The sequence below is a fragment of the Trematomus bernacchii genome, unplaced genomic scaffold (genome assembly GCF_902827165.1).
Source record: "Trematomus bernacchii unplaced genomic scaffold, fTreBer1.1, whole genome shotgun sequence".
Taxonomy (NCBI): Eukaryota; Metazoa; Chordata; class Actinopteri; order Perciformes; family Nototheniidae; genus Trematomus; species Trematomus bernacchii.
Window position 1 is genome coordinate 96,325 of NW_022987733.1, and position 11,343 is coordinate 107,667.

At 40.5% G+C, this 11,343-nt stretch overlaps 1 long non-coding RNA gene across 1 annotated transcript; it reads right to left on the minus strand.

Moving 5' to 3' along the window:
• Positions 1–4,133: 4,133 nt before the first annotated feature.
• LOC117494894 lies at positions 4,134–4,611 on the minus strand. The gene is made up of 3 exons (XR_004557138.1): positions 4,453–4,611; positions 4,277–4,366; positions 4,134–4,191 (listed from the first exon to the last, which is right to left on the minus strand). It is a non-coding gene; the product is annotated as an uncharacterized LOC117494894 (long non-coding RNA).
• Between the last annotated feature and the right edge of the window lie 6,732 nt (positions 4,612–11,343).

The window sequence follows — 11,343 nt, forward strand, 5'->3', positions numbered from 1 at the left end:
CACACACACACACACACACACACACACACACACACACACACACACACACACCGTACCAGTCAAAAGTTTGGACACAGCTTCTCATTCGAAGGTTTTGATTTATTTAGATTATTTTGTACATTGTAACTACAGCGTCTCCAGCGCTTTCGAACGGCAATGCCGTGGTTGTCTCCTCCTGATTGGTGGAGTTGGCCCAATAGCCGTAGCGCCACCGTCCTGACGTCAGGACAGTGTTCAAATCTGGATCAGTTTTTATCAGATCCGTTGCAGCCCCTTTTTTAGAGATTTGAAAATAGAGAGGGTTGTGTTTTCTGACACTTGGTGAGTTCCCTGGAACACCGGGGACACATATTCATGTATAAAAGACGTACAAAAGTGCATTTTGCATGATAGGTCCCCTTTAATCTACCTTCTTTGGGGGCCCCCTTCTGGTCCAAGCACTTGCCTGCCTTGCCTGTTGGCAAACGGCGCCCCTGTATACACACACACATTCAATACATACATACAGTATGGTGGCTTGAACTAGTGGGAGAAATGGCACTGTTTGTCTGAAGCCAATACCTTGAACCTCGGCAAAAAAGGCATTAGAAGCATTAGAAAGTCAAGGTAAACTTGCGGTTAACTTGCGGTCTGCAATGCGTGTCACGCTCGCGCACACAAGTAAATATATATGCACGTTCATTCTCACAATGCGTCAGACACAAGACGCGCGTACACAATGATGTACATTAATTGATCAGAATCAGAATAAAAAAAATAAAAAAAAAAGATTTAAAAAATAAAAAAATTGTTTTAGTTTTTATAATGGGACACAGGGTTCGGTCCGGATTGATTTGCAGTTCGGTCCGGATCCGGACCTTGGTCCGGAGTTTGAGAAGCCCTGGATTAGATAGATCCACACTCCTACCACAACTACTACTAACGAATCTAAAACAACTAAGTTTCTCTAATATTTTGTGATTTGCATTTGATTTCGTCCAGCCAGATCCTGCCGGACAATACATGACGGGGACCGGACCACACTGAGGCCTCGTCCTAAAAAGCCCCGGCTGCTATAGGCAAGATGCCGACAACGGGGAGTAATTGACGATATACCGTGTATATATGTATATTTACGTTCATTTTGTACATTTCTAAAAATAAAGTTTAATGGAAATACTATATATAGCAAACCATGATTTGATTTCTCATCAAACAGTAGTAGTTTATAACGGGTAAAAATAACTTACTCTTTGTTATGACCGGCTCGTAGGCCACAACGGAAAGACAAGGAGACATACACGAGTTTACAAAACCACGGCACATTTATTGTGGTAAATGCAGAGATACGTGGTCAGGGAAGAGGATCGCTGTGCTGCTTGGAGGGAGAGAGAGGCTGCCGTGTGACTCCCGGCAGCTGGCTAGCACCTCGGCTCCGGCCAGGTGTCCGTGATCGCGCTGATTAGCCTCTTCAGCTCCACCCCATCGTAAGACAAAGGCCCTGGGGCCGTCACACTCTTCTATAACAACAGTTAAAAATATATATATGTATATAAAATATACGGCTGTACCGACGCCATGATAAGACTGATGTTCGGCTGAGAGCAGCCGTTTAGACATGGGCGCAGCCTCTCTGGTGGTTGACTAATCAGAACAGAGTGGCCGAGCTGACCAATCGGAGCACACTAGGCTCACAGGGAGGGGGGGGCAAGAGCTCCAACGAGTCGTTTAGTGGAGAAAGTGAATACTGCTGAATACACATGCTTGACAGAGATGCTGTATGCGAAACCAATGTGAGTTTGGAAAATTGCACAGTATAAATCTATTTTAGTATACCTCAACAATGTAATTATGATCAGTGGAAATGGCCATGACATGGGCCCTTTAAGACCCACCCCATCTCACTCCTCGTGCTGAAACCTACCAATCAGAGTAGGGGCGGGTCTTCACAGAATAGGTTTGGGGAACAAAATCAAGCTTTTTAAAAGGCGAGTGGATTTTAGCAGGCAGTGAGTGCGGACCAACGATTGAACGATAACAAGAACGGCTCTCACCAAAGAGCCGTTCAAAATTATCGGCTCGTTCGCGACCGATACATCACTAATGTCCAAGTTGCAGGTACACTTGTAAAAAAACTGCACCATGATTTCTTATTTTAGGTACGACAAACGAGAATTCGACAAAGATTTAACAAAAAGCAGGACTCAAATAGAAGCTGAACTAATGAAGGGATAGATGTAAAGACCTTTGGGTGTTTGCAGGGATAATGGGGAACAGTTAAAAAACTAATAAGGCCAGGACAATCAAAATTAACAGGGAAACAAACAAGGACAGGAAGTAAAAATCATGCATAGACTACACACACTTCACTGGAAAAGATGCTGCTCCAAAAACAAGTTGCACTATAGAGAGGTGAAGTCCCGCCCTTCTACTTCCGACGCATGGGACCTTATTTCGGAAAAATTATGTATTGAAGTCAATGGGGAGAGAAAGATTATCTTTCGATCCCGTTTGAATTGTGCCACAAATTACACATATGATGTTTGTCAATCTTAAAAAATCATTTCCATGTTAAAAAAGTCACAGTTTGTCGTAAAACTGTTGAAATATAAGACTATGAAAAATACGCAACTAGAAAGACTACAAATCCCAGAGTCCCGGTCCCGCATGCTGGCTCTTATGAACCGACTAACTCCCCTTGTGTGTATGCACAGCTCTCAACATGCCCAGACTTGGAGTGATTTTCACCTCTTTTAATACTTTCCGCCTCATTCTGAAAGAAAGAAGTGAAATGTGCCAACGTGACGGCCGTCTTGGTGTGTGGTGCGAGACGGGAGATGTAGTTCATTGAGAGGTTTCACACAAAAAAAAGTGTTACTTCACAGTTTTACGACACATTTTTATTTTTTTTACTTGCAAAATTATCTTTTAAATTGACAAACATCATATGTGTAATGCTCAAAAGTGTTCTGTTTTCTGATGTTAGTTGGTGATTTTCTAATGAATATGTAAAAATATATGCGTTTCATCTGAGATACAACTCAAAATAGGATTATTTGACTTAACAGGATGATGCATTGTCTAAAAACAAGACCCTATATCTCACTTCATTGTTACTTCTGAAGTTATTGTGTCTTATATCAGGTGTAGAGACATATTCTGACTAGATATTAGACAAATACTTGGCAAGATTTCGAGTTTTTGTAGTTTAGTGTTGCACAAAGATGATGAAAATGTTCTATATGTAGCAGTAGCCGCAGAGGGGAGGATAGGTGAATGTATTTGTTCAAGTTGGTTTGATTACACCATTCACAATTCCGACAACGCCACCTTGGGAGTTTCACCCAAGGAAATATTAACACTTTTTCAGAGGACACATAGGTTCGAATACTAATGGAGCCGGAGACGTGGTTTCAATTTATCAAAAATATACAATTTTATTTAGCACAAGTCAATAGTTTAAAATGCAGTTTAAAACAGTCACACAGGGCTGTAGCACAAAGGGAAACAAAATGAATTAGGGGCTGAGGCTTACCAGTGGGGGGATAGGGTCGACGAGTGAGTGGAAGGATCCCCAAACAAACCAAACTTAAATCACCCCAGTCATACGTGCAGGAAATCAAATCCCGGGGGAGCACATCACACACAAAAGAAGAGAGGAAAACCACCACCTTGGACACCAGCACCACCACCTTCAGCTCTCAGTAACTAAGTAGGGAAACAAAGAGGGAAATGCAGTTAATGGGGGCTAAATAAGTAAATCAAAGTAATAAACAAACACAATAGCAAATATGTTCTCATAAACAGATAACTTGTGTAAACATTTAAGAATAAAACAAATCACAAGATAAAAGGTTCAGTTAAACAAAATAAACAATTAACTAGAATAAAATAAACAAACTAATTTAAATCAAGTTGGCCAAAGTAAGGACAAGTTATAGGGGGGAGTTAGCCCCAGAGTTCAATGACTTCCACACTTCGAGTGTCGGCCCAAGCAAGGCAGCAGGAAGGCGTGCAGTTAAAGCAGCACTTTAACTGGTGAGCGAGCCTCCGCAGTAGGCGACGCAAAGCTGGCCAGAAGCAGCAATCAGAAGCAGCAACACAGTAGCAGCAGCCCAAACATTTAGGCAGGATCAACAGCAGTTGGTGTCGATAAATACACTTTCTCCGGTGAAGCAAAACAGCAGATGTCCCTTAATCATTGGATTGGCCCTAGGTTTATGAATAAATACAGCGTTAATATCAATAAAAGTAATGAGGTGGATTGACTAAATAGATCGCCGTACAGCGCACATACCGATCAGGCTTTCCTATCGATGACGCAGAGAGGAGAGAGCTTCATGCTTTCTATGGCTGCGTTGACAGGCTGCACCCGGAGGATCCACCACTAGCTGAGGCAAAGCAGGGCTAAGTATCAATACGCTGGCAAATTGCAGAACCTTTCCCGAAGCGAGCAATGCAACTGCAACATACCTGCACCGGTGGCGGAAGCAAACACGGCAAACACGCAAGTGGGGCGGGTCTGTGTACCAACAAACAAGAGACAGCCAGCTAGAAACCTCTGCCCTTTTATAGGGTGCCCCCTGGTGGTGATATGCTCACAAGAGCCAAAAGAGGAGAATATGCTTTCCAAGGGATTAGGACTCTCATCCTGCTACATATACAATATTTATCTTGGGATAACTTTGGATATGGTTCTCTTAATTGTATCCTAGCATTGTATGTGCAGTCATCCCTTTAACTAGCACCACTGTAAGATGCCCAGTGCTGCCAGAATAATTTAATAAGACATCCTCTGTGCATGCAAATTAAAGTCTTCAACTTGTAGGAAAATTCATAATTTATTATATCTTTCATAGCGAAACAACTCTTAATGGTGTGAAAATGCTCTGAGTATCACACTTCCTGTAATGTTGATGGGTGTAAAAAATCATGAATTAAATATGCAGTCACAGTGGTAGTGCTGCTAATGAGTTAGCTGTAATCTACTTTGCCCTGATGGTAACCATAGGAGTCAGGGCGGGGGAGGACTTGCTGTCAAAGATTCATGCAGTGCAGAGCGTCCAATCTGCCCCCAATACGCTGTGATGAAGTGGCTCCATCCATCTTGTTGGCTCCCAGTAAAGAACAAGTCATTTGGCCACTGAGCTGATGACAGATGGGAGCGGCCGCCAGCTTTTCTCTGAGAAAAGGCCAGGACCCCTGACCCTCAGATCCGCAGACTGAACTCTGAGGGCAGCGACACGGAGTCATGAGAGGTTACAGATACGGAGAAGATGGCAAAAGTAAACACATCCTTTACTCAAGTAGAAGTACAGATACTCGTGTTTAAAAATACTCTGGTGAAAGTAGAAGTACTGACTAAACTTCTTTACTCAAGTAAAAGTAAAGGGGCTTTGAAATGTACTTAAGTAAAAAGTACCCATAACTAGCAGCTGTTTTAAAGAGTACCTGACCTCCCTTTATATTAATAGAACAATAATGTCATTGTTAGCTAATGAATGTTTCCATGCTGAACAACATGACAACGTTTTCATTGGTCCCTCTTCTTTAGAGAAGACCAGGAAATGATGGATACACGGATCGTGTTCAAATCAATACGCAATGACTCTAAATAATAATGATCACGCCACCAAACACACATTCAAACTAAAGGAACCAGCCTGTTTGGAAAATGTAAGAAGTAGAAAGTACAGGTATTTGTGTTCAAAATGTAAGAAGTAGAAAGTTCAGGTATTTGTGTTCAAATGTAAGAAGTAGAAAGTTCAGGTATTTGTGTTCAAAATGTAAGAAGTACAATTAAAAAGTCATCAGAAAAATAAGTACCAGAAAAATACCAGAAAAATGTACTTAAGTACAGTAACTAAGTATTTGTACTCCACTACTTCCCACCTCTTGGTGTGTGTGTAATCCATTAGATGAAACTATGTTGCCTGAGAAACCGCCCTGTTGCACAGAAGCGTCTCAGAGGAATGTTCTAGGACGACACTGTACGCCTATTCTCTTTGCATTCACTCTCCATACTTCCCACCTCTGGATATACGGAGAAGATGATGTCATGCAGTACGCTCTGCTTCTCTCGGATTGTTTCACATGTTAATCTTTTACTGAGTTCTTCCACAATGAGAGCTTATATTCCTTGATATCTAATATTACAAGCAAGCAAAAATAAATGTGGTCATTGCTGGGAATCAAACAGTAGAGGAACATACAGTATCTCCAAAAAAGGCTTTAGTTTTCGAGATACCCGAGGTAGAACAAAGCACAACCATGTTTTTTTCCCGTTATTTTAATATGTCTGGAGACCTGCCATAACCAAAAAAAGTGAAAAGCTTCCTCTAAAGGGGGCTTTGACTGCCTTATCCCTAGTATCTCTGGACATAATGATCAGAATATCACCAAATGTAGACTATATGTTCATAAAGAGACATAGTATACACTTAAGTTAATATTTTATCAACACCGTTCACTATCTTTGAAATATATCGAGTCAAACACACATGAATTATAGGCAGAAATAGAATGGGGAATGAACATTTTTTATACCACATTACACTTCATACATCTTAGGTGTAGGTTCACAAAAGTAGCTGTAAATACATTCTAGTAGCACTGAAGAAGGACTGAAATCTGATTAATAGGTCTTTAATGGATTGATGCATCCATCAGGCTGGATACACATGTGAATGCATCAGCCTTTCTCCCAAGTGTAAACACATCAGTGATTAGTTTGTGGGAATATCCACTCACTGTGTCTGTTCCCTGTGATAGTGGTCGCTAAAGTTACACTGACATAACTCTGAAATGTTCTTTTGATCTCAATCTCCATTATGATTGTTGTATTTTATTTAATTGCTAATTGCTGATTGCTGTTGTGCATGTTGGCATGCGTCCAACATGTCTATAATCAGTATTGCTTTGTTGATTCATGTTGCTTGCTTGCATGGTTACATACTGAACAGCGGAAACTGTTGATGTATTACTGCACTAATGTTTTGCCGATTTCTGTTGCTGTGGTTTCCAAACATCTCGACACAGGACAACAGTTGAAGAAAGCAGCTGGCTAATATTGGCACATTTACAGTAATGTTGATTAATGTGCCTTGTCCGTTTAAATGAATAGATTATATGGACATATTCTCCCTTGTTGATTGAGAGAGGGAAAAATAAAAGCATGCATACTTGGTCCCTGACCACCGAGCTAACGCTAGCCAAACTGTTATAGAAGTTAACTATTAAAGTTATTTCTTGAGTGTAAAAATCATTATTTTTCTGTTTTGAGTAGTTAACAGACACCTTTGGGACCATTAGTCCGTACCAATCGACTTGAGTATGGCCAACCCTTATTTGCATGTATCTTAAAGACAACAGCGTAGATGCACATATGTTGCTAATGCTACTGTAGGTACATGCTACACAAGAATCTGACGATTTTTGGCTCCATTAAGCCCTCGGATAATGGAAAGCGTAGCTCAGATTTTCAGCAGAATTACCTTCACAGATTACCACCGCTTTTATGATTTTTGAAGCGTAGAAGTTAAAAGCTAACGTTAGCCTGGAAGCCAACAACATCACAGATTCATGACTTTACTTCACAATCGCTAAGCTAGAGGCAGCTAATAATCAGTGTTGTGACGTTTAGTAGTCTCATTTAGTCACAGTTTTAATTCATTTACTAGTGGCATATTTTCCGACATAAAACTAAACATCTCCTATACTTGCAACCCAGTCTCACGGCATTTCATGTAATAGTCACAAAATTAATTTAATCTATTGATCGTGTTCACCAACAGGATTTTCCCCTTTTTTTTTTCGTGTCACACAGAACGATTTTTAAAAGCAATGTATTTCTATTGGTAGTATGTTTCGTGCCTGCACCACGTCTGTTTGTCCGGTCGGGTCTTGGAAGACCGGAAGCTGTGTGGTTCATAAAAACATTTTCTTACTCAATATCAAGCCACGATTATTGGTTTTATTTTTAAATTGTATAATGTCAGACTTTATTTGCCGTCCGCGAGGAAAATAAATGGGGCTCAGGGCCTCAGAATACTGAAATCTGTATTTTTTAAATATTTTTTTCCTTCTAATTTGTTATTATTTACATTGCTTTTAAAATCGTTCTGTGTGACACGAATAAAATGGGGAAATCGTGTTGGTGAACACGAATCAATAGATTAATTTTGTGACTATAACACGAAATACCGTGAGACTGGGTTGATACTTGTGTTAACCACAGACCTTAATTCAGGCATCTAACCAAAAACACAATTCTAAGACTCAATCCTACACTCTATGAGTGTTTTTTCCTAATATGCAGTAATGCATCCTGGCAGCATAGTTTCTCTTCATCAAAAATACAAAACATGTCCTCTTGTGTGTAGTGAACCCTGAACACAATCCTAAAAGCATCATCCATGTCTATGTCTGTTAAGCCCTACATTTGAATGATGGTGCTTTAAACCTCACCTGGATTTTATCAGAATATGAGACACTTGAAATTATGAAGTGTGAACGTGGTCTCTTATAGATTCCCACTAAGGTGCTACTCATGAACAAGGCCTGCAGGTTGTTTACTTCCTCTCCCGTGTTCAAAATGAAAAGAGTGCTGCTGTGAATGGCAATGTCTCCTTTTAATAAAATTGGATTTCCAAAGCAGCAGCCATATTTTGTCTCAACAACATTCTTACGACCGCCGAATTATCATACGAGAGACAGGAGTGTGAAATAAAGCTGTAATTAAGAGGTGTGATGGGAAAGGAGGTCTAGCGAGAGATAATTCTTGGAACAGATGTGTTTCAGCCCACAGGTGGAAGATGGAGAGTGACTCTGCTGTAATGACTGCGGCAGGAAGGTCATTCTGCTGGTTTGGAGTAATCAGGGAGAGGAGGGGAGTGATGAGAAACTACAGAAGAGTTCAACACGTGTGGTGCTTTTGGTTCATGTAGAACTGGATCTTAAAGGGGCCCTTTTATGCTTTTTGGGTTCAATTCAAATGTATTTACATTACATTTCATTTAGCAGACGCTTTTATCCAAAGCGACTTACAATAAGTGCATTCGACCAAGAAGATACAAACTAGAAGAAAACAGAATCATATAAGTACATTAGGTTTCATAGAGCCAAAACATTTCAAGTGCTACTCAACTGGCTTTAGATAAGCCAGTCTTTTGTTAGTATATAAGTGCTTTGTTAGTAATTTTATTGCTCGAAGTGGAGTCGAAAGAGATGAGTTTTCAGTCTGCGCCGGAAGATGTGTAAGCTTTCTGCTGTCCTGATGTCAATGGGGAGCTCATTCCACCATTTTGGAGCCAGGATAGCAAACCCACGTGTTTTTGCTGATGGGAAATTGGGTCCCCCTCACAGTGCGGGTGCAGCGAGCCGTTTGGCCGATGCAGAGCGGAGTGCACGTGCTGGGGTGTATGGTTTAACCATGTCCTGGATGTAGGAAGGGCCAGATCTATTTGCAGCATGGTACGCAAGTACCAGTGTCTTGAAGTGGATTCTAGCAGTTACTGGAAGCCAGTGAAGGGAGCGGAGGAGCGGTGTGGTGTGGGAACATTTAGGAAGGTTGAAGACCAGACGAGCTGCTGCATTCTGGATGAGCTGCAGAGGTCGGATGGCAGGTAGACCAGCCAGGAGGGTAGTCTAGGCGTGAGATGACGAGAGCCTGGACCAGAAGCTGCGTCGCTTTCTGGGTCAGGAGGGGACGTATCCTCCTGATGTTGTAAAGAGTGTATCTTATTTAGCCCAATATCACAAATCACATTTGTCTCAGAGGGCTTCACAAATCAACAAACATGAATGATAATGTAAAAACAACAAACATATCTGAGAATATGGTAAAATTACAAGATAAATGTGAAAATAACAATGAATGGGTAAATAACACAATGACACAAATACAGTTAGAATACAATAATTACAATTCCATAAAATTAAGGTTTTGTTTTTTTGCATGGTAATGGTCTGCAAAGGCTAAATCCTATCGCTCCAACGCAAACTATGTGATAGGGGAGGGACACACATTTTCCATAATATGTTACAAAACAAGTCTTAAACACACACAGCCACACACACTTTGTTCCCCTTTGTTATGTTATATCTGTTTCATTATATGTTGTTCTATTAATTTGTCACCACTATTAAATGTATATTATTCTTGTTTTTTTAATCCTATAACATTGTGAATTTAAACACGATTAAGGTGGAGGTTTAACCTCTTTTTTTTCCTCTTCCTGCGTTGTATATCATTTGTTGTGCTTGTGTATTTTTACATTGTGCAAATGAAGTAAACAAACAATAAACAAAACATGGAGCTAAGCAGCTAGCATTGTCAAAACATTTCATAAATCCAGCGACATCTTACAATAATCTTACAAACCCATCACATACTGTACTGTATTAACAATGTGACTCAATGGAGACAATCATAGCAAAAGCAAGTACAGGATAATGTTTTTCATTTAAAGGAGACCTATCATGCAAAATGCACTTTTGTACGTCTTTTATACATGAATATGTGTCCCCGGTGTTCCAGGGAACTCACCAAGTGTCAGAAAACACAATCCTCTCTATTTTCCTCCATACCCAAATCTCTAAAAAAGGGGCTGCAACGGATCTGATCAAAACTGATCCAGATTTGAACACTTTCCTGACGTCAGGACAGTGGCGCTACGGCTATTGGGCCAACTCCACCAATCAGGAGGAGACAGCCACGGCCATTGCCGTTCGAAAGCGCTGGAGACGCTGTAGTACATATGCCTGGCCAGTAGATGGTGCTGTTCTCACTGAATCAGCCCTTGCAAAAACAGAGCGAAAAAATGTCAAATTGAGCAAAATGAGGCATGGCTAAAATGCATGATCTGTTTGGTATTTTGAAAAAAAAAAGTATAAATATGCCTTATATAGGTATGGTCCTACACTATATTATTCAAATATAGCATGATAGGTCCACTTTAATTGATTAAGAAGACTAACTTAAATCATACATGGAGGAAATCCTATGAAACCACCATTTCAAACATGGAATTAGCTCTGTTGTTTAAAGTGTGTTAGGAGAGTGTCATGGGAAGATTTGAGGATGTTTAATAGAAAACACAAAAAAGCAATTCCACCAAAAAGCCATTTAGCAGAGAAGTGTTCTGCAAGTACCGCTCTTCGATCAATGAAAGCGGTCTATCAGTTGATAAAGTGACTTGTTTGGATACAACTTTTTGATGTTTCATGCTACATTAAGTGACAATGGAGCAGCTCTGTGTGAGTTATGAAAACTGTTCCTGTGACTGCACCCGGCTCGCCTCCCTGCAACATTACCCTTAATGTCGCAGCAAAAAGAAAAGTGAGAGGAGCACTAATTAAAAAAAC